Source organism: Anas acuta, chromosome 6 (genome assembly GCF_963932015.1).
Source record: "Anas acuta chromosome 6, bAnaAcu1.1, whole genome shotgun sequence".
NCBI lineage: Eukaryota > Metazoa > Chordata > Aves > Anseriformes > Anatidae > Anas > Anas acuta.
The window spans coordinates 34,370,816-34,395,730 of NC_088984.1; the positions used below are offsets into that span (position 1 = coordinate 34,370,816).

General features: G+C 35.4%; 1 long non-coding RNA gene across 1 annotated transcript; it reads right to left on the reverse strand.

Moving 5' to 3' along the window:
- Nucleotides 1-229: 229 nt before the first annotated feature.
- Nucleotides 230-2,185, reverse strand: LOC137858546 (uncharacterized). Its single transcript, XR_011097820.1, has 2 exons — nt 1,989-2,185; nt 230-600 (listed from the first exon to the last, which is right to left on the reverse strand). It is a non-coding gene; the product is annotated as an uncharacterized lncRNA (long non-coding RNA).
- Nucleotides 2,186-24,915: the final 22,730 nt, after the last annotated feature.

Consider the following 24,915-nt stretch of genomic DNA (forward strand, 5'->3'; position numbering starts at 1 on the left):
TGTGCAGATGTTACATGAAAACCCAATTTTTATGTCTGAATAATCACAGCATCTTGGCCTGTGGAGCAGCTAACCTTAACACCTTAGAGCTTATTTCTCTATTCATTGTCACTTGAAAAATATCAGAATATACAGATTGTTGTAAGGTATACAATTCTTTATTATCTTTGCAAACATATACATGTATGTAAACCAACATGAATAAGTATTTTGTTTTTTTTTTGAAGTAGACATGCAGGTAGAAACAGAAGTAACCAATGCATTGCCCTTACATCATGGGCCAGAGTTGGCAAGATACTGCATTTGCTGTCAGAACTGAAGCTGGATGCTTCATCTTGTAAAATTTCATGAAATAAGTTTCATTTGTCACAGAGACTTGTGGACTCCAGTGAGTTCACACATCAGCATAACAATCTGCTTTCCTCAAATACTGATGCACTTCATTTTGTTATGTTGGCAGTCTTCTGGATGCAAACCATTGTAAAGTCTAGTGTAAAGTTGCAATGTGTTGCTGAGTGTAATCACAGGAGCACACCATTCCTCTTTAGGTTGTTTGGAGCTGACAACAACATGAGCAAGGATTGAAGTATTTAGCCATTTCTGAAATGAAATGTAACAAATAGCATAAAATGCAATATACTATCTTAGACTTGTTAACCACCACTATTTACAATAGTTATACTCTAACTTCCCCAAATCTTTTATTATTTTTATTTTTTATTGTAACTCTATAGTTATGGTGCATGGAAAATTCCTAGAGGGAGACTACACAGATAATTATAATTTAATGTATAGTAGATGGAAGGCAGCAGTGGTAAATGAAAGTAAATGAGCATTATTATTTCTAGCAAATATGGACACAGTAAAAGTCATTTAATAGCTGTGGAGAAATGCAGGCAAGAGTTTCTCTGTTTTCTTATGGCACATGGTTACCTCAAAGGGAAAGGAACAAGTATGGTTACCGTAACACCTGTTGTGTATTATAAGCTCACTAAAAGCTGGAAAGAAAAGTTGTCTAGGGTTTCAGGTAATCATTTTACCTGAAAGCAATCAATAGATTTCTATTAATAATAATTTAAGAAGTCATTATTAATAATTAGTAGTGACTGTGAGTGGAAGCAGGTAAGAAAGAAAAAAATGTTGACAACCTGAAATCATTGCCTATTAGTTGTATAATTCTTCTAAAATAGGTTAAAAGGATTCACGCACTGGATGTTTTGCTTTTTCAAGGCTACTGCATTGTAACAAAGTGACTGTAGAGTTTCCTGACACTGTGATACCTGCTCTCCAGATTATAAGACTCTGAATATTTTTCTTGTGATGTAGAGAGTGGGAACTATAAATATTTGAAAGTTAACATTATGGTGAAGGCTTTTAAGGTACTGCTGTCATGTGAATTTAGGTTGTTACAAAACTAATTTGAGAAAACCACTTTGTGTTTGTTTTTCAAAGGATTCACTTACAGATTAATTTGCCAACTCTCTTCTGATTAAATATTTCCTCACTAAACCTTTCACCCATCTGTTTCTCTGGAAGTATTTAAACATTACCCGTTCCACTTCAAAATACTCTGTAAGCTGGTTTATATACTAGTTTCTAGAAGGAAGAGATCATACTGATAGTTTAGAAATGCTAAATCCAATCTTTCTCCAAGTCTTCTTTTACTTGAATTTCTCTGTTTTTAAACTTACAACTTTAAAATATTTAATTTCTATATAAGTTTAAAAAATAGACAAATTCAAGATTATTTTATGTGCAATTCATTAGGGAAAAGAAATACAGAAGACAACATAGTAAGCAATGAAATGGGCAATTAGAATTGTTGACTTCATATTTTTCAGAAGAAAGTTAAAAATTATGTTTGGCTCTTTGACCTAGAATGTGACCTAAAATACAGCGAAGGTCCTCTGTCTGAGACTGTACGTGTTCCTCCCCTCCCTTGAGAAAGGAAAGGTACAGAATCACGATACGCTTAAGTCCTAACTCACCAACAAAGTTTACGGTTTCCCAAGTCAGCACACATTGCTTCAGATAGCCTCACTTGAACCCCTGACTCTATGGAGTGAGACCAGAGTTTTCTGTTCTACCATCAGCCCCAGAACTCTTCCTCCCACTCAGGTGCCTTCCATCTCATTGGAAATTATCCCCTCACAGTAAGTTACCTGATGAGGAGGTGGGGAATGAGTGGGCTAGACAGAAGAGGAAGAAAAGGGCTCATGCTGATATTGCTGGTAAGGAGATAAAAAATTGAGCCAAATGCTTGGGGGCAAGGGGGGAAGGCAGAGCTTCTATTTAAGTATTCCTTTCAACAAAATAAGATTTTTTTTCTGCAATTCAATGTCATGTGTGTGTGCACTTATAAATAGAAGTACTCTAAAATAATATAATTTGAACAGTTAGTACAATAATTTCACATATTTTTCAAAATAAAGATTGGGGGTTTTCAGTGAGTTCCTTTTCCATGTTAAGTCACTACCCCTGCAAGTCTTCAAGAAATGTTTAGATGTAGAACTTAATGGCATAGTTTAGCCATGGACTTGTCAATACTAGGTTAAAGGCTGAACTAGATGATTTTAGAGGTCTTTTCCAACCTGAAATGATTTTATAATGTTATGATATCTTGGCAACTTCTTTTCCCTAACCTGTCAAATCTTGTAAAAGTAAAAATGAGCAAAACAAATCATTAGAAAATCGTAACCATGTCATTTTTCCCACTTTGCATTAAAAAGTAAGTTTTCCTATTTAAGAAGGCAGTGTCAAGTACCTAGAGGTAGATTCTTACCTGAAGCTCAGCCCAAAACATTTCAGATGAAGGTATAGCTATCTTTGCTTTTCTGTCTGTATGGCTATGTAAGTTTCCCTGGTGAGACTAGTGCTATTGTATTCAGTATTTCTCATAAAATTCTTGAGGATACAACAGTGAGCAGTATAGTTGCAGAGTGGTCAGGAGATGAGAAATAGCTCAGAAACATTAAGTTAATCTTTTTTTTTTTTTTTTTTAAGATGATCCTCTGAGCACTGAACTTACACATTCAAATTGCACTGTTTGTGTGAAAACATACTGAGAAATAGAAGTTTACTGTTCCTCAACCTCCATTTTGTTAGTAGAAAAACAATACACAAGCCTCTCTTATGTAACTTACCACAATTTTTTTTTTTTTTTTCATTTTTAGATGAGTTAAAATTGGGCTAACCTTTGAAGTAATTTACTAGCTCTGTTTCTTAATTGATGGGGGATTGCATGGGGATGTGTACAGTATGGCTTTGGTGGGTATTTTGTGGAACACCAGTGATTTGCACAGCACTGTCTAAAAATGTCAAAAGCACAGTGCTGCAGTACCTCTGTAGCTCAATAATAATAGAGCTTTACTTTATGGTTACTCATTTTCATAGTGGGGTCTCATGATGAGGATGTAACTGTGAGAAGTTGTGCAGGTGGGCATTTGTGTAGTCTCTGAGTTTTAATGTGTGAACGCAAGCTGTTGATTTAAGGATATATGGAATGCACCTGTGTTAGGCCAGTGGTCCGTCTAGGACAGTACTTTTTTCTATCAGTGGCAAACAGTAGATGTTAATTACAGCTTGTGAACTTAGCCTGGCCCTCATCTGCAGATCCTTCCCTTGTACTACCAGACTATTGGATGAAAGTTAACTATTTATTGTATTTATTTTTTGTCTTTCTAAGTGTTTCATGGCTCAGCTTTAGTAAGAACTTTTGCTTGTTTTTCCTTTGCTGAACCAATGGTAAATCCTGTTTGTTATTGTAGAAATTAAATCTATTGTTTGTTTTACATTTAAGAAACTGTCTGTTGAACTGATGTCCTCCTGCATAGCTTTAAATGCATTGTTCTGTGGATTTATAAGAGACTGCAAGCAGTGAATCTATCTGAAAAGCACACTTCATTGGCAACAATCACATATCCTCTATGAATCACCTGAAAACTTTATGTAAAATTACATATCTTACCTATCAAGCTGCAGATACTTTTAATATTCATATGTGTTAGTCAATTTAAATCAGGAATGATGGTTAATCAAGTTGGTCGTGGATCTCCCCTAAACTGGAAAGCTACTTCTTTAAAGCACGAGTGTTTAGTGGTGAAAGTTTTGAGGACGACGCTGATCACCAAGTACATAACTTCATCCGAGTTCCAGTTATACTGCAGGAATTTGCTAACTCTGTCTGAGTGCCTTAGATTAGTTCTGAAGTTCTTTTTCACATATGCAACTGCAACAGTTGAGCTGAAGTCGTCTGAATTCCCTTTTAATAAAGTGTATTTGTACACACTTAGCTTTTTCCACTTTGCTCCAGAAACTTTTATCTTTCTTTCTTACACCCTTTAACATTCCCATCTTTTTCCCTTTATTTGTAGCTGTACTTGGTTACTTACCACCTTTTCTGCCATACTGTAGAACAGAGCAACCTCAGAGAAATTGCATTTCCTTACTTTTCACTTTTGCTCTGGTTTCTCCTGCTTGTAACTTGGTGTGGATGGTTATCTGCATGAGAACCCCACTAGTGTGGGAACATGTACCGATGCTGCAAAAGCTTGGGATCAGCTTTCCAGAATCCCAATTGTTTTTAATGGAAGAACGAGTTGCAGCTGTGGCTGTAGTTGCATTGTTTTCCTATGATTCCTGTTGGCATATGGATCCAGCACTGTTGGCTGCCGGTGTAGTTTACCAGAAACATGGCTTTTTCTGCAAACTAGCCAAATACCAGTAGTTTACAGCAGTTCTCTTCTAATCCCTTGTCTCCAGTTACCCCAGCAGTTATTAGATCCAGCAGATAGTTTGGCCCTAGATATATGTAATTCCTTCATGATAAAAGGAGAATAGACCATTGTCAGAGTATGGGTGCACGTGAAATGATACTCAGCGGAAGGTTAATTTCTTACATATTGTAAGAAATATGAGTTTCTTTCCTACTCTCTGACTCCAACAAGAATTGCTGGTTTTGGAAGGTTTGTGTCAGGCCAAGTACTAGGTTGTTGTGTTGATTTGATTTTAGTCTGCTTTTAAAGTAACTCTTAATTAAAGAAGTTAACTCTTTCAAGCACAAGAAACTTATATTGATAGAAAAGATAATACTGTAGTTCTGGAGAACCGTGTGAAATGTGTTATGTCCATGTTGATGAAGAGCTAGTAAGAAATGCAGTATGCTGGAAACAACTTGATGGCAGGACAGAGATTCTACAGAATACAATCCCACAGCAACTGAATTTCTCATTTCTAGCCATTGGAAATGCATATAGCAGTGTAACTTCAGTGGATCATTTTAATGGCTTTAAACAAGTGAAATGACACAGTCTGCAGGTCTGTCACTTGACAGTATCTTGAGGATGAGCTCCATGACTTGAACAGGTTTGAACAATTTGTGCATAGAACTGTCTAAGCAGAAGCTCTGCTTTGATTTGCACTGAGGGCTGACCAGATTAATCTAATACTCATCCCAGAGCTTTTAATCTTCACAATTATCAAGTGACTTCAATATGTATTGAAACAGTTCTAGCTGTCATAAAGAATTCATTCCCTTTAAGCTTTACTGTTTTGGTTCATATCCTCTCATTCCATCAAAACTGAGTCAAAAGTTTGTGCATTTTCAGTGAGTTATGTCACATTCTAGACGAATTAAAAGTTTTCCTCTTAGGTTAGTGGTCATGTCAATGATAACAGCTTCTTCTCCATATTTGTTCATGTGACCAGGGACCCTGATTTTCATAAATTTTCATAAGGAATATTTTGTCTGCAATACATGTCAGATTGACCTAAAAATGTTTTATCCTATACTTTCCTATACTTCCTCTGGCTTTTTTTTTTTTTTTTTTCCCCTCTCCTCAAGCTGGCTGGCTAGGAGTTACCTCAGTTGGAGTTAGACCACTAAAAATCATGTCCTATCACTTAACTCTCTCGTAAATGCTTGAGAGAACACATGAGGTTAGACTGTCAAAAAGCAGTGAGGGCTGGCAGCTCTACAAGTCAAGGTGAGCTTGAAACAGCATGGTGGCAGGGCTGGGCAGGAGTCACCCACAGGGGGTTCTGCATCAGCATCACGGCAGGAGGCATAGCTCAGGCAGGGGCCAAACAGTAGAGGCTCAGCTTGAAAGCAGCTCTACAGGAAGGAAGTGGGCTCAGCCCTGGGCCTCAGCGCTGCCTGGAGCCTTTCCCTGGTCAGCCAAGGAAAGGGGACAGCCTGCAGCTGCGCTGTCCTCAGCTTGGCCCGGAGCCCAGGCAGACAACCCTTGAGGAGGGGAATGCTTTTAGGGCATTGGCGTAGACTTTGCAGTCTTTAAACTTTTAAGAGATGTTGAACAGTGATATATTTAATTGCCTTTTTTTTTTTTTTTTTAATTTTAAACTACTTTCTAATTACCGTTTTTAATTGGATTTTTTTTTCTCAGTCTACTCTAAACTGAAAATCCTTGACAAAATCCCATGTTCCTAGGAATTAAAGATTTCTGTTTTACCTCTTCCAAGCGTGTTATTTTTCTGCTGATGCACCAATACTTGAAACATTGTCACCTGAAAGATGACCCATGCCAAATGAAATATGTGAACTATTTTTTGCTTATTTTGTGTTCTACTTTGATTAAGTAGCAGCATCTTAGGGAAATGTTAGCAGCTGTGCAGTATAATCAAGACATAATGAAAAGCTTGTGTTCTCTCACACATTCTGTTTAGTTCCATGAAATGCCTACTGCATAGCAAGACTGTCTTAAATGCTTTGTGATCACAGTTCCCCCTTGCTTCTGGTCTGCCACTGCAATGGTATTTGTAGAACTTTCCAAATTGAATGTACAAATTCAGAGTGAAAGCAACACATCAAGAAAGAGTTTTTGTTGTTGTTTTAAATTCTGTTTCTGGTTTGGGATTTAATTTTTACAATTTCTTCTGGCATAAATGAGAACGGGAAAGAGAATGGAGAGAATATGGGGAGGCTGTAAGCATCATGGATGGCTACTGAAGCCAGTGCTTCAATGGTCTACCTTCTGGGTGTACGAGTCTTTATTATTAAAGCACTTGATGCTACCAGTTTAGAGTATTCTCTCCATCTTGCAATTATGCTCTTGCTGCTGCAGTCTCTGTTACATGGTATGACAATTCTTCAGGTTAAGTAAATTAGCTTAAAGAGAGCATGATGCGTGTGGGGAGCAGGAATACCTTGATTTTCCCACTGTTTGCTATTGTCAAACTATGTATTTGGAATGCACCAAATTCCCTGTGGAAGCACTTACTGTATGATGTACATGGGAAGACAATATTAGGTACCACTCAGAGATTCTTACTAATAGTAAATCTTTGGTAATGGTCAATTTAAAATGTAGCTAGTATTTTAATAGGGAGGAGGGATAAGTACTTAGTGGTAATTTAAAGCCTTTTCTGAAAACAAGAACAGTTTTGAAGATTTCAAAATATGTACCAAGATGGGTGTGATGGGATTACTGCATGTGATTCAGCTTATGCCATAAAATACTGACATGAAGGCAAGAAGTAAAATGTGACTACTACCCAAATATCTAAACTTTCAAAATTCCTTCAATGTAGACACTTAAATGAGAAAAATGGGATGTTATACATTCCCATAACTTTAGGAAACCTTGTGCCACCTCTTAAGCTCTTAAATGACAGCAGTCCACTCTGAACATCTGATTGCAGACAACAAGGTCATGGCATACATGTAGAAAGCAACTATCCAAGGATGTGAAACAGAAAGGCTTCTGACCTACCTTTTTAGATCTTTTTGCTTTTAGTGGGTTTAATGTAATAAACTTGTGACTGATGTCTTACAAAAGTAGACAGTGTAGTAGTAGTTAGAAATTCATGCTACTCTACCCTGCTTGTTTTAGCCTTTTACAAAATTGTTGGTATTTGCTTTGATTATAGAACTGAAGAGTTATAACAGTATAAGTATAAATTGTGTGTGTGTGATAATGCTGTACATCTTCTGGATTGTAGTTTTTCTTGTGTAAAACAAGGCAGAAGCATCACAGAACAGGAACAAAACCACCATACAGCATAAGTTTCCTTGCTTTATATTTAGAAACTGCTTGATCAACCCTTCAGAGTTCATCAAAAATATAAAATAAAATCCAGTTCTTTTATCTGGACAAATTGTTTTATGACTATGAGGGTGAGACAAATGGGGATTTAGTCCTGCAGTCCTAAGTTGCTTTGCTATTGTTGGCTTCTAGCTAGAGAAACATGAAATAAACATGAAGGCTTTCTGTCCTTATCCCTTGCATTTGATGATAGGAGCTCCAAAGTGATTTTTGCAGCTAAGAGACAGTACAATGAACCCCTAGAACTCCAAAATTTGTATGCAATGACCTGTGCCATTCTGAATGGAACAGCAGTATGGAATTACTTAGACTTACTGTTTTGGGGACAGTGATTACTGCCTGTTAATTTTACTTTGACCTTACCTAAACATTTTAGATCAAAATAAAATAACAAACTCTATTGCAGCAAATCAAGTCTATTTCATGTTGCTACATCATGCATAAAATATCATTGTTAGCATATAGCAAAAAAAAACCAAAACAACAAACAAACACAAACTAGCTAGCTTTATGCTTTTCAGCTTCTATGCTGTATTTTTAGAGCATAAGCATTACATAAAAACATAAGAGAAAACAAAGTTTAGAATAAACTGGAGAATTCTTTTGTGACTTGATACCAGTAAAGATTTTAAAATATTTTCTTTATATTTGAGTCCTGATCACAGGACTATACTCTTCAGAGGGGCCTGTAAAGATTTCCCTGACTAGTTGACCTTAACTGTAGATTTGAACATTTGTCTGTCTCTGAACATGACTGGTACTCACTTAGGGACTATTCAAAGTATGTGAACATCACAAAAAGTACCCTAAAATATCATTAATGATCTATTAGATTATTTTGTCCTATTTTTTTGAGAATGCATGATATTAAAAACTGATTTTAATGTAGACTTTCTAGAGGTGTGTTCCTCTTTTCATTCCATCGTTTATTAGAATTAAGTGGAAATAGCACAAGTATTTAAACACATAGGTATTTAAAGTTCTTTTTATCAACCACTGGTCTATATGTCTTTGAGTATTTTTGTTTCTTGCTATCTGGAAAACACCTTAGCTGAATCAGGATTGTAAATGTTACACTGAAGAATCTTCCGTATGGCCTGCTGTTACACTGTTCTCAGAAAAACAGAGCCCTACATCCCAGGTATTTTGAGTCTCTAGGGTTTAGAGTCACAATTTGCGAGTTAGATTCATTCCTAGAATGCGAATTCTTGCATATCAAAATCTTCTAAGATGAATAATTAGAGTTGTTATTGAGAAGCCAGTTCTTCACTTTTACAAGTTTCAGGGTAGCTTCAGCAAAGAAGGGCTTGCACAGAGTTGTTAAACATACTGTTTTGGATTTGATGTGAAGATCAAAACATAATAATGCAGACTGTTAGAATGGATGTTAGAATTATTATTATTTTGTAAAGTCTTTAGCCAGTTGCCCTTACCTTAATTTCAGTAGCATGTAGTACTGGGTCTGTACTGTCAGTCCTTCTGTCTTTCATTTTGGGACTAAAACTACCAGAAAAAAAGGTAAACATCCAAAACAAAATCCTTGCCACAGTCACTAATTACAGGTCAGTGGAGAAACTTCTGTCACCCCAGAAATTATATTAAATCTCTTTTTTTCCTTCACCTACTGACTGATAGTCTTTAATTAATTGAATTTTTTATCTTCACTTCCATGGTAACTTGATAAATTTTTGCACCTATCTAGGGTAGCTCTTGAATTGCCAGTTGATGAGCTGGATCCGTGTTTTGTCCCTATTGATATGTTCTTAATAGCTGGGCAAGTCAAGCTTTTAAGCAGACAGACATATCTTGGTTTGGGGTCCATGATTTAACCTCTCATCATTTTTTTTTTTGTTCATTTCGGAGACCATCTGTTGACTGTCTCCGTAGTGTAAATTCTGCATGTGTTCATATAAGGCTTCAAAGAGTTGCACCTTCAAAAAGATCAGAGGACTTAGCAACAGACAATACAATAATCTTATATTAATTTGCTCAACAAATAATATTTTGTATTTTTCATTTGTTATTAGTTGAGATCATTTCCTGAGCTGGCATTGCCTCATTCATTGAACCTTGGGTAACCTTGTCTCTTAATTAACTTTGAGAAAGCATGGAAGTGTAAGCCTACAGATTAATTTTTATTTCTGTGTGTACTTTACTGTCTGCCAGAAGAAACATTTAATTTCCTGATGACGGGAAGTCCTCTTTGAGGAAAGAATCCCATTCTTTCTGCTGCTGTTATGAGGTCCGGTACTTAATTGCTTTTTCAGCTATGTATAAATAAGGGATCTTTGTGAATCTGAATGAAATAAATACATATAGAGAATGTTCTTGATCACCAGCTTGTATTCTTAAAATAAATATAGTAATCTAGACTGAAATGCAAATAGCCTTGAAAGAATTTTTAAACAGTGTTTTGAAGAGCCATAAATGCCTCTTATACTTCCAAAATAGATAAACCATCTTAGATGCATGCACAAGTTTCAGCGTATCAGTTTCCAAAGAGCAAATTGCTGTTAGTAAGTGTCAAATGTCTCTTGACTTCTGGCAAACACGGTGATATTGGAGGCTGGCTCTGTGTCAACTTCTGCTGATGGAATCTGCAATAGCTTCCTATAGATAGTAGTTGCTAAAACCTCTGAAATATAAGCCATTGACTACTAAAAAGTAAAATCCATTCCTGCCAGTGCCAACTGTGATGATTTAGTGATAGAGCCAGCTCTAAGCTTTGCTCTTTGCTCTCAAAAAATGTTGATGTATCCTCTTGGTTGCCATTATTTGTTTGAGGCTCCCAGTTCTTCTCATGCTGCTTGAACACTGCCCACTTGTTGTCACTTTTACACCAACTACCAAACTGTTTAGGCCGCACATTGTTTTCTACAACCTTTAGTAGAATTTTAAGTATTTCAGTACAAGATTGTACCTATTCTATTAATGTATCTTTCTTTTAGAGTCAAATCCTATTTCTGTTAAAGTCAGTGGAAAGATCTGGAGAAAAATGAATTATTATTATTATTATTTTTAATTTCATTTATGCCTCTTTTTTTGTTTGTTTTGCACATTGTAAAAAAGCTATGTCTGATTTTGAAAACAATTTGAATACCTTTAGAGTTTCTGGTTCATCAGACTCCTTATCCTCTGTGCAAGAAAGGCTTTAGATAATGAGTAGTAATAAATCACATACAGAATTGTTATTAGTGTAGACAGAAATTATGTGAACTAGAAACAATTAATTACAGAAAACAAAAGCAAGTGATGTACAATTATATCAGTTTATTTCACAAAAAGTGTTATAAAACCAGATGACACAAATAATTTTTGAAAATCAACTCACAGAAGACATGAAGCATGAGCTGGTGCTAGGGACATCTGTTTTGTGCCAGCTGAAAGTTGGGAAAGTTTCTTTTACTTTTTTGGTCTGTGGTTAGACCACTTCTTACTAAAACATCACCCATTTCCACATTTTCTTATCTTCCTCAAAATCTTTTAAGTTCTGTTTAGATGATCAGTGATCCTCAATGATACATACTTGTTGTCTACCCTCAATCTAGAAAGAAACCAGGTGTGAATGATTTACCAGTGCCTGAGATCTATAGCTCTAAATACTTAAGGTAGTCCTGAAGATAAGAATGAGAAAAATAAATCCCAATTGAGATAAAAACCTTAGTGTCACTCCAGAGTTTTTTAATTTATGCAAAGTGTGTTCTGACACTGATTAACTATAAAGTAAACTCTACGATTTTATGAAATGTAGCATGTAATGTGAAGGTAAATTAATCCACTGTCCCACTTCTATCCAGTTTACACAGTAAAAGTAATCCGTGCTGTCAACAATGAGGATTAAACATCTTCCAAGAGTTGTCATAGTCAACATCATCTCCCTTTTGGATGCGTGCAGGAAGCCCTTCTGAAAAGGTATGAGTAGCATGCTTTTGAAAATTATGCGTTATGAAAAGCATTTGGCCTTTCAAAATGTGTATCTGGCTGTACTTTCTCTGTTAATAGAAATTCTGAAAGGATCAGCTAAGCCACTTTTGGACCCGACCATAAAAAGATATGAAATACATTGTACAGTTGTGCTCAAAAATATCTTTCTAGCCAAACACTCAAGCTTACTTGTACTTTTTTGCCTCTGAATATTTAGATCCACATGTTCACATTGGCATTCCTTGAGAAACAGGTTTTTCTTTGTATTTACTGCTTTTAGAATTGCTGTAAGTTTTGAGCCTTTCAGAACATCACAGTTCTGACTCAAAAAAGAAATAAAGGAAAGGTTACAGAAGAGCAAGAGTAATATTTAGAAGGGTTTTTTGTATGGCTTTGCTTAATAAAGATGACTAGAGCTAAGTGCTAGCTGTTTTAACTACATAAAGTTACAAACTGCAGAGTGGGAAGAATGTTCTACCATAGTGAAAGATCACTGGCATGAGTACCAGAATAAGCATATACCCAGAAGTACGTGAATGGGCACAAAAATATAACGAACAAAGTTGAAGAGGGCAGTAAGTGGAATGTAATACGTAGCATGAAAAATATTTACCTTCACTAGTCTAGCAGTACAGTGGCAGAGCAGTTCAGCAACCTAATGCTAAACCTCATCTCTCTATGGTTCAATTTTCTATGGGTGTCAATATTTGACTTTGAAAATGTGGATACTGTATTCTAACCTTGCTGGGATGTTGTGAGAATGAAGTTTAATCAGTTTCAGAAGGCCAATTAGATGTTACTGTGTTGACTAAACTTCTTGTTAAATATATAGAGTGACACTATTGTAGACTAACAGTAAAGAAATCACAGGTAACATTTATGTAGGAAGTATTCACAGAAAAAGCATGGGAATTTAATTTTGACTATTGGATGCAGTCAAGTAAAACAATACAAAACACCTTAGAAAAACTAAACAGCAACAACAGCAGTCTGTATGTTTACACTTGCATGATTACAATGGGAAAAATACTGTGTGAAATTTGGTAACATGTACGATTTAAATGTGAATCAATGCAGGGTGAAAGAATGAGGAATTTTGGAGGTTTATTTTTTGCAAGCCAGTTTGCCTGCCTCTAGCTACATTACAAAATTGACTTTGTGTTGAATGTGGCTGGATTCTACATTTACATTTCTTGAATTACACGTATGTGTAGAACTTAGAATTAGAAAAAAGTAATTGCAAAGTATATGGCTATCAACCATGCATTGTTATGATATGTTTCATCATAAGATTTTATAGTAGGGCAAATTTTGTAACTGATTCCTTTTTGTCAATGTTAATAATATCTTTATGCCATCGTATGATAAGCTTTAAGCTTATAATTAAAAGTTTTTTATTATTATTTATTTCACATGAGAGACAATCATACAATGATTTCAGAATTTTCTCCATAATTTCAGTGTAGGACACAGTTTTAAATAAGCATGCTCATCACAGTGTTTGGCTATCCATTTCTAAAAATGGGCAGTGCACCTTTTGCAAACCGTGACGTACTTGATCAACTCAGTCTGTCCGTAGTGGGTATAAGGACAAGGAATTTTTATACAGTAAGTTGTTTAGCATAATCTAATTATTCTTTCATGATATTTGGACTTGCCTTATGGTTATGCAGTTTTAACTTTGCTAACAATTATTTTTGATGGTTCTGTGCATGTGGAATAACTTGTTCCACCTTAAGTCTTTCACTATGAGTCATAGTACCTACTTCAGGAGTAATATTCTGCTCTCACTGAAGTCAGTGACAGAAACTACCAAAATTTCCATCTATCTGTCCATGCATGAAGCATGTCTAGTGGTTGCATAATGTTTACTTGAATCATTGAGTATTTGGGCTGAAATATTAAAAACAAACTGAATCCTCACTGTTTTCCAAATTGTTTCTTGTTTGAAAAGTAAAAAAAAAAAAAAAAAAAAAAAAAAAAAAATCTTGTATGCATTTAGAAATAGTGGAAAAAACAAAGGGAAAGCAGTTCCATGGAGAGATTAAGCAGCTGGCTCTTTCAGTAATTTCAGATCATTGGTACTCTGTGGATTTGATGTTTGTTACTTCAGTCTAAAAGCTGAAATTGCATTTTGGTATTGCTCCGACATATGACCTGTTTTTTTGTACATCTGAAAGATCATCTGACTTTAGCAATCTAGTGCATTTTACACGTGTAACCATCATGGACAAAACTTTGCTCATGAAAAAATGGCTTTTTGCTGTAAGAAAATTGGAACAAGGTATTATATATCATAGAAAGACCTGCAAAAAGAAAAGGCCATCATAACAATCTAGTTCTCATCTCAAAGAAGGTGTAATAAGTGGTTAGTATGAGGGAGGAAAAATAAATGTCAACAGATGTAATAGTAACTGTTCTGATATACAACAGATGTGTGATAATTATGTATTTTTATATAGTGATATTTAAAACTGTATTAAAGGTTAAAGGAAAACATATGCAAGATGTGTGGGGAATTCTTTTTCATATTGCTTTGTTTTTCTCAGAACACCTTCAATGTCTCTGCTCACCTCTGAAAAAACAATTCCATCAACTGCGCTTCAGTTGTTCTTCCATGAAGATGTAAATTGTTTGTGAAAGAAAAACAAAATTATTTTAAAAACAAAACCAAAATATCAAAACCAACCAACCACCACTACCAAAAAAAGCACAACTGTAATGCTTTCTACATTTTCAAGGCTACATATGTGCCAGAAAATACATTTCTCACATGTACAAATCTATTTTGTCCACCATACTGCCTGTCATTGATACGAATCAGGTTCTGCTCTTTGCTGTGGGAATTTAATGATAGATTGGATCTGGAAAACACACAGAATATTATGTAGGATGAAGGTCTTTTGCAAGATCATATCGTTGAAAAAGGTTAAGAGAGGAGGTGTTTCTTTCTTTTTCCTGCTTAGTCACTGGCTAGTGTCCCATGAGGTAAAGGTAGTTAAAGAAATTTGTTTATGCCTCAATATCCAGAAGGTTGATTACTACGTATAAGAAGGGATCAGAAACAATACTGTGAAGCAATGTAAGTGAAAAATGATGCTTCAGAACTGCATGTTTTAGCCCTCATTTTCTCTGTACTAGAGTAAGAAATGCTGGCCAAACTCCTCGTATTAAAACCTGGGTTTGCTAAAGTCTCTGACAAATCAACCCCAAAGGAAGAAAAGGTGGAAAACACTGAAAGCTAATGATGCTGCTAGACCTGTGGAAAATAACATGACATTTTCTCATCTGATATTCAAAATCCTTTAGAATTTTGATTTCATGTCAGTTTGCTAAGGCTCTACTTTCTGTAAAAGACTTGATTTTTAAGGATAAATCTGCTGGAAACATCAGTGGATCAGCCATAATGCTGACTGAATTTTAAAGCAATAACCCTGTCCATACTTTCCAACTCCCTTGCTGAAGCAAATGAGTCATCTCCATGTGACATTTTGAGGAAGAATTGGACGTGATGAACAGAGTTGCACCTTGATTAATTGTGGCCTCAGGAGTTCTGATTACCTAGCCATGCTGAGATTCTTTGATTGTGGTGCTAAATTGCTTCTGACCCATAGATTAAGGAGAAATTAGGTGGTAAACATCTATCTTCATTTCTGCTTCAAGCCTCCCTAACGCTGTGTATTTCTCCTGAGAATCTGGGCTGTTCTCACTGTGTTATTTCATCCTCGTATGATCTTCTTTAACATAGATTATGACATCTACAAGAAAAGATAACATGGCTAAAAGTAAGCCATGATTATCACGCTGTGATAAAAATACAAACAGACTTCTGTATGAGATTGTGATAGAAGAAATATACAGGACACTTGCAATTTATGAAATACCTAGCTAGATTTTTGTGAGTGATACTTGCAGTAGTTTTGATCCTTCAGAAGTGACGTTTCTGGAAGAAAATACTAATTATATGGGACTCTCAAGAGTAATTATGCAGTAGTAAATCATTTAATTTGGAGTGTTATAATTTCTCACGTGTTATGATAATGTAGCATAAACATGTGGAAGACTCATGGGTGGAAAACGGTAAGATATTCTGCTTAACTTCTTTTCTTTTCCTGTATTAGCTTAGTTTTTAGAATGACAGAAAAGCCATTACAATCTGCTTTTTATTGCCTATTCTCTTAAGTTTAAATCAGTAATGCCAGAGGTGTACTGAAGGTTATTTTGTACAGCATCTTCAGCATCTTGCCACTTCCACAGTGAGGTAAGCAGATGAAACTTTAATGAACTTTGAGAAGTAACTTGAAATCCTTGGAAGTGAATCTTCTTTTATTCCAGTAGTATTACCAATAATTCCAGTGTTTGTCAATTAAATGTGGCCAAAACTGTCAATATAGTCCTAAGTATCTACAACTTAGACTTTTTATTTATTTATTTATTTATTTTTTTTAACACAAACCGGCTTGCAGGCTAGAGGCTCTGTGGAAAGCACTGCTATATAAGCTAACGCAGTATAGTGAACTGTGAGGATTACTGGACTCTACTTTGCAGTTGTTAAACAGATTAAGTCCTAAGGTAACTAGCAAATGGATAGTTCTTTGTGTCTTCAGTTAAAACAGGCAAAACAAGGTGTCCAGATATCTCTACGTCATGGGGTAGAGTCAGAATATCTGATGAGATTCATAAGTTAACTTTGTAAATTGAGCTTACTTTGATATGGAAGAGAAAATCAAGTTGTCTTTTTTTCCATAGCAAGTGATTATTGTTCTTAGAGTGGATTGGGAGCAAGCTCAGTGTGTTTTTTAAAGTAATCTGAAGTAATGTTGGGTTGTATAAACACTGAGGCACCGATGGAGATATTTACACCATGGATTTATGGGCATATAATTTAGGTGTATAAATTAAGCAGCTCATCTGTCAAGGCTTCTAATGTAATCAGTAGACAGAAAGAAAGGAATTATAAATATGCTGTCAGGAGGTCTGGCTCCAAAAATTTTTGGCTATATAAGCTTTACACATATCAATGAATTATGACTTAAATGGCTGTCTACTAGGTCTTAACTGCTACCCTGCTGTCATGTCTGCTTAACTTTATTCACAAGACAGCTCTATCGAAATAATGAAGCTACGCTACGTATGTTCAGTTATTTCTTCAGCTTTTATTTCTTTGCTAGTCCACAGAGGGATGTGTAGATCTTGCCTTGTTAACTTGACCTTTTATTTCAAAGAACATTGATCTGTGCTTTTGGATATTGAAGCTTTCAGTTCAGGTTTTGCTTCAGACAAGATAGGAACTGTCACTGTACCACAAGAATTTGCAGGGTTGGTGCAAGAGGGGCATAGCAGGATTTATGTTCTGGATGGATGTTTTGTCTCTCTTGTCGGTCATTTTCTTTTTTTATTTTTTATTTCAGGAGTGCAGTGACTAGGGTCACTAAGACTTCAACTCTTACTTTTCATAGACCCCAAACCAACATTTTCAAATAACTTTTCTCAAAATAACGTACCTCTTTGTTCTCAATTTTTATTTCTCTGTTTTTAAAGAAAGCCCCAGTAGTGTGCAATGGGAAGCAGAGATGAAAATGCTATAAATATTATTGTAGCTAAGAGTAAATCTACTCAGTCTTTTAAATACAGCACTGTACTTGGGTCTGGTGTGATTCAAAGGGATGCTGTCATGAGCAAGGGCTGTATTATGATCGCACTATGGTTTGGTTCTAGTAGTCTGTGTAATCACATCTAGTCTTTCATTGCAGGTCTGGTTTCTGGTATGGAAAGAGATAAAGAACATTAAAGTCTCTCAACCGTTTTATCAGAAAGAATCTTTTCTTCCTTTATGTAATATACCATCTATTTCCTTCAAAGACTTGCTGGTGCTTATACAGTATTGTGGCGTTTCCTTTTTATATACTGGTTGATGAAAGCTTCCTCTGACAAAAGTGGGAAATGATTAGGTTGAGGGCTGGTTTCACTCTGTGGATTACAGAAAAATGGATAGCAGAGTCATATTTGAGTCATAGCAGAGTCATAACAGTTACAGTTTAGCAAAAAAAAAAAAAAAAAGTTGGTATAGAATTTTTCTTTTCAGTCAAATCCCTGTAGCTGACATTTTAGAAAGGGATGGTAGCACTGTGCTTGCTTCTCTAATTATTGAAGAGAAGTATTTTTTTAAAAGTCCAAAAGTTTATTAATTTTATAACAGTTGCTAATACTGCTGTTGTAATTCGGGGATATTTGAACACTGAAAAGGATGAGCGGTTGGTATCTTAATCCTGTGTCTGCAGCTGCAGTTGTTAGTCTTGTGTTTGGCCAGGTGGAAAGCACTCATAATTTCAGTAGGTTGTATCAGGGCTGTTACCAGTTATCTACCATCAGATATTTAAAAAAAAAAGTAAAGCCTTTTTGTCTTTTTGTTCTTTCATCAGAGATGATCAACAGTTCATCTTTATGCCTAATATCTAATAGAATGTGTATAATTACGTCTTATATCAAATGCTTTAGAGCTAACTTATTCCAGAAGTCGCATTATTCTTTGTTCCCTATTTTAATTACTCCCAGACTCTGTGCTATGTCGGTAATCAGGAGAACATTTTACCAAGTGGCCCAGTTTCTACTAGCTGATAAATACTGGATGCTGTCCTTCAGTAACCTCTGCTGTGTCCCAGTTCCTTGGTATGGTACGTTACTCATGAACCCATTACTTTCGTTACTCATTAAAGTAATGTCAAGGAACGTGAAAACTGATTTATAAAAAGCATCCTATACTACATGCTATACAAGACTTGAGAACATCTCTGTTATCCCTGACAGCATTTCAAACAATATGGAAAGAGACTTAGTAATGTTGAAATGGAAGGGCAGGCAGCTTTAAATGTGGTTTGTACATTTGCAATAGGGGAAATATTAACTCTGGATTTAGGGCTAGTGATAAAACCACAGAGTTGATATGTACGAAGAAATGATGTACAGATCTGGTGTTCTGCCTTATTAATCAGCCATAAAACTTTTAGTTAAACTTTTTTTCCATAATCCTGAAATCCTAAAAAACCCAGAGCATTTAGAATATGCTATATATTTAGAATATTTAGAACCACATTACTGTAAAGCCTTTTAGATTTGATTGTCCTTGCTTGTCATCAAGTGTGTGAAGACCAGAAAAACATTGTATAAACAAAAAGTACCAGGAAGGAGAAAGCCTGAGTTTTAAATTTGGGAGACAAATTCTTTCAAAAAATACAAAGACTTACAATATTATTAAAGTTGTCACTACTAGAATATGGTTGCAATAAATGCACTTGAAATGCAACTGCCAGTTTATTGGTTCGTAGCACAGGTTTGGCATTGTGGAATTGTTTCTTGAAGGAAAATAAACAATAAAGTATTTCAGCTTTACTGTAGTTTGCATATATCACCACTCCTGAACTGAATGTTACAGGTCCACATCAACTTCATATATTTTCCTTGAAAAAATGTAATTGTACAATATTCAATCACTTAGTAACAAACCTGACTACTTTGCCCATGTTTGTAGATTCACATCCACCTGAAAATCGGTAGTTTGTGTTATACAGTAACCTCATGATCTGTTGTCTAGGCAGTCTTGGAGAAAAGATTCAAAGATACTCAACTTTTGTTGGAATACTAAATATGTTCTGTATTATTGCTTTCCTTTTGCATGGATAATTCATTTTGAATGACATAGTGGAGTCTGCTTTTTTCCTATTATTATGCCAAGTTGAGAGTCCACAGTACAAAAAAAAATGGAACTTTGAAGTTCAAATATATTTTAAAATGTGTTCTTCAAGAATATTTTTTGTTTTATAAGAAGACAGATAATGTGCAGAGAGCAACATAATCTGCTAGGCAAAAATCTAATATTCTGTTCGGGGAATTGTAATTTGCTGAAATTCCTTAGTCAAACATGCTGTCTGTATTACATCACTCACTGCAGGAAAAAAAAAAAGGAAATGCATTTGAGAACATTTTATTTTAATTTTATATGCTTTCAGAAATGATATTTTTTAAGACTCATAGAATAATTGAAATATGGCTGAAACCAGGCTTCTATTAGTACTGTATTATTAGAATATACCCACACTGCCCACAGTGTTCTCAGAGTTTTAAAGTCACCATAAATTTCCTTCAGAGTAGAAAAGATTTTAATTTTTAATGTAGGAAGCAAAGTTCTGAGAAAAATAAAAATCCTGTGGGATATTTTGTACATAATAATAACTTCAGATCAATTTGATTGTGTCCTTCATGGTGATCTTGCAGGAAGCACATGGACTGAAAGCAGAATCATGATTAATTTCTCCAGCAAAATAAATCAAATGGTTGTGTATAAAAATTTATAAACACCCTTGTAAGTGGAAATTCAGTTTCTGGCCTCCTACCTGGATTGCTCCCAAATAGGGCAGAGTGTGTCTTGGAGACAGGAAAGGTAATTAATATTTCTGAGACGCCTGTATGCTGCACTGAAAAACACTGTGCTTTGCTAAGGTTCCTGACAGGGCTGTATCCTTTTCTGTCCCTCACCACCTTAATTCTTTACCCTAAGGGAACATTTCCTCTTCTCTGCAAGTAGTAGATTTAATGCTTGGGAAATATTCCTGTATTCTTGACCAGACATTTAAAAGCAGGGCTTGTTAGAAGCTTTCCAGCTCATTAAACAAACTGAGTTAACTTATTCAGTTCGCAGGACTGGGGATGGCAAAATTAAATTCTGTGGAGGTGGCAGCCTGGCCAATCTTCAGCCTCCCCTTCTGTGTGCTTCCGCTTCTTTTTATGCCCAGCCCTTTTGGAGGGATGCCTGACAGCTGCATGGTCTTTTTCCCCTGAGCTTCTCACACAGCTTCTCACTTTTGTGGTGATTTTTGCTGTCCAATTTGAGGCCCTCGGCAACTGCTGCCTTTCCTGACTGTTAGTGCTGATGCGTGGAATCAGCCCGGTTTAGTACAGATTTCTGCTACCAGAAACAAGCATTTGAAATCCAATGTGTGCTGGGAGAACACTGGTCAAAAGGTGAAGGCGAATACCTAGCTTTCACATAAATTTATCTGATACCATGCATTAATTAAGGGCTTTTATTGGGAAGGAACATATGGTATTGTTTGGCATTGTTAATTAAATAGTCAAAAGAAACAAATAGAAGGAATTACTTTTCATTGCTATGTGTCTATGTGCACGTACAATTGAAAGATATATTATAACCAAGGATTTAAAGTAAATGTAGATAACGATGGCCTACACAAAAATTGGCCTAGCCAACAGCTTTCTGTAGCTTGTCACGAGATGGTGACATCATTCACAACATACAAATCTGCCCCTGCCAGAATTTTTCAAAACACAACAGCTGCAAGTTTTCTTTCAGATGAGAAAGTTATTGAAACAATATCGTAAGGAAATTTATAGGTAGGAGAGCTTCTACCACAAATGCTTTGATAAAGCTTTAAAGAAGAGAATGAAACAATTCACTCTAATAAAATATTTGTTAGTTAAAAGGTATGACAAGTAATCAAGACAGTTTTAGCTACGCTATTTTACAAATGTATTTATTTTGAGTATGAATAGACTTGGATGCTGACGGAAATTTAATCTTGATTGCAAATAGGACTGACATTTCTACCTAGGAGCATCATAATTAAGTTGTCCAAGACTTAGTACCTAATAATAAAGCATGTTACTAATCTATTAGGGTACTCTAGGTTTTTACCTGGATGACCGTTTCTTTTGTGATTTTTACATGCTAATTTCCCCAATCATTTAGATTTATTTCTTGGCTTGGTCTAGACATTTAATTAAATGTCTACGAATACACTCTGCTTTGCAAAACCAATGGTCTGTCTGGTCTATCAGTGTGTCCAACAGTGGCAAGGAGAGGGTAGTCAGGAAGAATGTGAATGTGATTTCTTTCAGTCCATGTGTATTGGGCATAACTTGCAGGGTTTGGGTAGTAGGGTGCAGGAGGGAGACTTCTGTATTAGGTCAGGGACTGCTCTATGCTGGGCACAGTTGGCTCCACAGTGGACAAAGTAGATCCATTGCACAGCAAAACTAAACCTGGGGAGTTTATGGCACATTTGCAAAAAAAAAAAAAAAAAAAAAATGTTTAAGAAAGGTCAGTAGCCACTAGGCAGTTGAAACTCAGGAGAAACATGAGACAGGGCTGTGCAGGAGGGACACCAGAGCAGGGGCAAAGGAGAAACAAGAAATGTACCATGGCAGGAGGGAATGTGGGGATGGGGGGGGGAGGAAGAGTCAATGGGGAGAGTGACGGAGGGAGAGAGAGAAAGAGAACAGGACAAAACTATATTCAGCAATTTTTAAATCACTTTTGCTACTGTAAAATAGATACAGGTCCAGCTGGTAACAAATCTAAACACTTTACATACTTGCTTTTGTATTTAATAACAGAATGTTTGTAGTATTGGGTTGCAAGATGGAAAAATCATTGCAAGAAATTTGTATTTTTGTCACAGCAATGAGCTAAACAGGTATCAGAATTATTTTGAGAGTTTGATCAACATGTGTAAATCTTCATGAGGATTCCAAGTTATTGTACCATGTAAACAGACTCACTTTCAGAACTGTTTACTGGACTCAATAGCTACCTGAACTTTCTTGTTTACTATTTTGACTTTATAATTGTCTGGCTTGCTGCCATTTCATCTTTATCTGAATATTTGTAGATTTTTAGTATGTTCCACTTTGGATCAATAACTTACAAGGACAGACAGCTTTACAATCTGTGTAATATCACAGTACTTATGACAAAACATAGTGGTCTTGCTTGTTTAGGCAAATCAACTTTCAGAGCCTCCTTCTCTATCTCATGTTGTTAGATACTTCTAAGGTCTCAGGACACTTTTTGCCAAAATGCAAGTAAATATATCATGACCATTTGTACACATTTTCTTTAATATTTGACTAAAGTACTCTGCCAGTTAATCTAGTAGCTTTCTCACGAATTTTCCTAGTTCAAGGACTGGTTAGATGTTAATGGCATAGCTCCACAATCAGTAGTATTATAATGATGCATACCAGCTGGAGAATGGATCTCATGAATTAAACTACTTGTACGCAGAGGCTTGAAGACAAAATACCCCTTAAAGACATTGTTCATCTTTTGGAGTTTTGTAGAACTTAAATATATATTAAAAAACTAAGTCAGAAACAACAAACTGTAATGAAAATTTGTTTAGAATAATAGAAAACAGAATAGTTTTGGGGAAAAAATGGCAAAAATAGATGTGGTCTCTCTTTTCCTAATGGATACTAATTCTGAAAATTATTCTGCAAATTCCTTGCTATAGCATCTGCAATCTCTGTCTACATTGACATAAAAAGAAAAACTGCAGTCATTCATGTGAATTATTTTAGTTTATGTGGGATTTTAAGCTCTCTATATATTATAATTAAGTTGTCAGTTATTTGCCACTACTAAAAGTAAAAATCATGTAAGATTTGAGTTATGCACATAAAAAAAAATCTTGCATGATATTCCAGATGACTTAAATCGCCATTTAAAAGTAGACTGATTCTAATGATGAGTCCAACCTATAGGAAAAGTCTGGATACAGAATCTTTTTTGTTTGTTTTTTATGCTTGTAAGGTGAATAATGCTTATTAAAATATGCAACTAATAAAACACTTAAAAGCACCTTTCATATCTCAGTGCTCTTCAACGACTAGATATTTAAATGATTCCTATAGGCCAGATAAATTAGCAGTAATTACATCCACCAAACAAAAGTGCATCTTTGATATTACTTGAGTAGGTTGTAAAGAGTAGGTGACTCTTAGATCCAGTACTGAATCATTTACAAGAATTGCCTCTCTACAGAAAGATATATTAAAGAAAGCCCTTATCATTTTGAAAATAAAAGCCGAGAATGTTGAGACGTACATTCAGTACTCTGTGAAAGATGTTCTGTTCTCTGGCAATTTTAGTTATAATATTGTGTAGAATAACCAGATGTTTTTTTCTAGATATTGGCATTAAATTAAAACAAAAAAGAAAGAGTTTTGGCTTCCAGCTTCTCAATAAATCTAGCAAGGGAATAAAAGCCAAGTATTGTGTTCAATTGTTTGTTTCTACACAAATACTATTCTTTTCCTTAACTTGATTTTGTAATGTACTTAGTTTGAAGGGATTTGAATTTTTTTGATTAACACTGATGCTATTGTGCTGAGTGAAATCATAAGTTTGTCCAGATGAACCATGTTGAGAAGGATGGGCTGTTTCTTTGTGCTAACACTGAAGAGCTTTTGAATAAAAGAGTACAAGCCTATATAGGTTAGGAGAACACTTGTTTCCTGCTTGTTCTAGCCATTCTATTGCTCAATATACAGCCTCTGTTCCTCAGTTGATATATTAGTAGAATTATATGTGGATATATTGTTTGAGTGTTATGGGATCTTTGAACACTGGGTGCTCGTATTGTTAAGATATGAAGCATGAAAATAAGAAAGAAAAATGTATTCAAATGACAGGACCAATACTTGACGGAATTAATTAAAGTAAAGCTGTAAAAACTTGTCAGTATATAAATGTCCTGCAGAAGCAATCGAAATTCTGCAACTCTAGCCAAGTGATCTTCACTTCAAAAATAAAATAAAATAAATTTCCCCATGGAACAAGACAGTAAATGAAAAATTACTCAGTTTAACTATTTACTCATCTCATCATGTTCTCTCTCAAATAATTAATCTTTATTCAAAGGGAATGGTAGGCAGTGTAGATGTAGGCTCCACTGTGCAATCGAGGGAGCTGGACAGCAAATTCATGAGTAGGCCTACTCATTAATTTTAACCTCTAGGAAATAGTTTTGCAAATATTTTATTGACTTCTTAACATAGACTGAGTTTTCTTTCTCTCTTGTTTTGCCTGAGCATGTGACATAATGGCTTATGTGAAGAAAGTACTAGGATGAAG